General features: G+C 41.6%; 1 non-coding gene across 1 annotated transcript; it reads left to right on the top strand.

The window, feature by feature from the left end:
* Positions 1-2,189: 2,189 nt before the first annotated feature.
* On the top strand, positions 2,190-2,264 carry Trnas-cga. The gene has a single exon. It is a non-coding gene; the product is annotated as a tRNA-Ser (tRNA).
* The last annotated feature ends 425 nt before the right edge of the window (positions 2,265-2,689 follow it).

The raw sequence follows: 2,689 nt of genomic DNA, 5'->3' as shown, positions 1-2,689 counted from the left end.
AATTGTTATCTAGTGTTTCACTCAGTTGTTGGAAATAGCTGTCTTGTTTTTCATTAAATTGTTTGTGCTGATTGTCTATTTTTTTATTTAGTTGCTTGAAGTGGTTGTCGAAATTTTCATTCCGCTGTTTGAAACTTTCATTAAGTTGTTTGCAATGGTTATCTAGTTTTTCATTCATTTGTAGTAATAATGCGATAACTTGATCCCAGCCAAAATTAGCGACTGTATTCACTGTACTGTGTGATGGTGTATCTGCGTTTGTCACGTTTTGTGTAACCATTTGGTTATTCTGTGATTCTTGAAAAGGCTTGCCAATCAGATGGGCACTGTTGGTCACTACACCGGAATCAAATAAATCTGGCGTATTCTGACTACACTGTTCATTTTCGTTGGAAACATTTATTTGTTCGTTACGTAAATTTTGTAAACCGGGTGTGTCAAACTGGGCAGCGTTCATTGCATCGGAACGTGCCACGTCATCAATTGTTAAATTTACTGAGGACATAATTGAATTTGTTTGCCCATCATTAGAATTAAAATCATTACTAGTGATTGGTAGGCACTGATTATCTGTAATTGGGGGATTATCACTATTAGACTGAGTGTCGCTGGTATTATCTGTCAAATTATTCGAGTCGGCTATTTCACTCATTGCACATAGCGATGTACTGTTAACAGTTTTTCGCGGCATTTTTCACAAATCAAAATTAAGCACAAAAATGAAACAAAGACAAAGCAAAAATGGAGCAAATACAGGTACAACAAAGAGCAATAAATTGCCGATGATTTGTGAAAGATGGAGTGACAAATTAGTAAATGCGCTGCGCCAGATGCAAACTACATTTAAGTAAATAAGAACAGATATATGACTACTTCTCAGAGATTCACAGAGAGAATTTTAATAAATATTATTTAATATGAATAATGAAAGTGATTCTAATTTAGTGTAACCTCTCTACAGAAATTCATTCACATTTAACCTCCACACTAAATGTGTTTCCCATTTAATGTATCCACAAAATTCTTTTCACATTTAATGTAAGCTCGAAACAGAAAAATTCCTAATCCTCGTAATAAAAAAAATAAATTCAGTAACGCGGTAAATTTCCGGCACAGCTCTGTGCAATGCTGGCCTATACATTTGTCATTTATGAAAGGAAGCAACTGATTTTTCTTTAGCTACAATCGGAATGGTCATGGATTGGAGAAATTAGTAAATTCTTTAAATTGAAATGAATGGTTGTTAGAAATTACTTTATATGACAAAGATTATTATCAGGACCTTTTTAAAAGATTTACATGGGAGTTCACATAACATTACTAGATATGCGCGAGGCTGCTTTTACCTTATACTATAACGCTCAGGCTCCGCCATCGTTGCACCAAGACCGGCCCAGCCAATTCGATACACCAGACTGCTCGCTAGCAACAACTTACTGCTACACAGCTCCTACTGCATACAACACTGCTCTTTGGTCTCGGATTCACTTATAGCTTACATATCGCCGGCAGCGCATACGTCTTACAATATGTATGTTGAAACTTCCTGGCAGATTAAAACTGTGTGCCCGACCGAGACTCGAACTCGGGACCTTTGCCTTTCGCGGGCAAGCGCTTGCCCGCGAAAGGCAAAGGTCCCGAGTTCGAGTCTCGGTCGGGCACACAGTTTTAATCTGCCAGGAAGTTTCATATCAGCGCACACTCCGCTGCAGAGTGAAAATCTCATTCTGGAAACATCCCCCAGGCTGTGGCTAAGCCATGTCTCCGCAATATCCTTTCTTTCAGGAGTGCTAGTTCTGCAAGGTTCGCAGGAGAACTTCTGTAAAGTTTGGAAGGTAGGAGACGAGGTACTGGCAGAAGTAAAGCTGTGAGTACCGGGCGTGAGTCGTGCTTCGGTAGCTCAGATGGTAGAGCGCTTGCCCGCGAAGGGCAAAGGTCCCGAGTTCGAGTCTCGGTCGGGCACACAGTTTTAATCTGCCCGGAAGTTTCATATCAGCGCACACTCCGCTGCAGAGTGAAAATCTCATTCTGGAAACATCCCCCAGGCTGCGGCTAAGCCATGTCTCCGCAATATCCTTTCTTTCAGGAGTGCTAGTTCTGCAAGGTTCGCAGGAGAACTTCTGTAAAGTTTGGAAGGTAGGAGACGAGGTACTGGCAGAAGTAAAGCTGTGAGTACCGGGCGTGAGTCGTGCTTCGGTAGCTCAGTTGGTAGAGCGCTTGCCCGCGAAAGGCAAAGGTCCCGAGTTCGAGTCTCGGTCGGGCACACAGTTTTAATCTGCCAGGAAGTTTCATATCAGCGCACACACCGCTGCAGAGTTAAAATCTCATTCTGGAATATGTATGTTGTTTTATGGGGAATTCAAATGGTTCAAATGCCCCTGAGCTCTATGGGACTTAACATCTGAAGTAATCAGTCCCCCTTAACTTAGAACTACTTAAACCTAACTAACCTTAGGACATCACACACATCCATGCCCGAGGCAGGATTAGAATCTGCGAGCGTAGCGGTCGCTCGGTTCCCGGCTATGGGGAGTTCATTGCTAAATTTAATACATGAAACTGTCAATTCTGTAAGAATAATGTATCTAACCTTGTGGGCAGTGAGTCGGTCTCCCTTCCATGGCAGATACTGTTACGTCATTTCATGTTGCCATAAACTCTGGGCCAGATATCTTAAAAACTAAATTAC

Source organism: Schistocerca americana, chromosome 3 (genome assembly GCF_021461395.2).
Source record: "Schistocerca americana isolate TAMUIC-IGC-003095 chromosome 3, iqSchAmer2.1, whole genome shotgun sequence".
In the NCBI taxonomy this organism is placed as follows: Eukaryota; Metazoa; Arthropoda; class Insecta; order Orthoptera; family Acrididae; genus Schistocerca; species Schistocerca americana.
The sequence above is the reverse complement of the archived record's forward strand: the minus strand, read 5'-3'. Positions and strand labels throughout refer to the sequence as shown.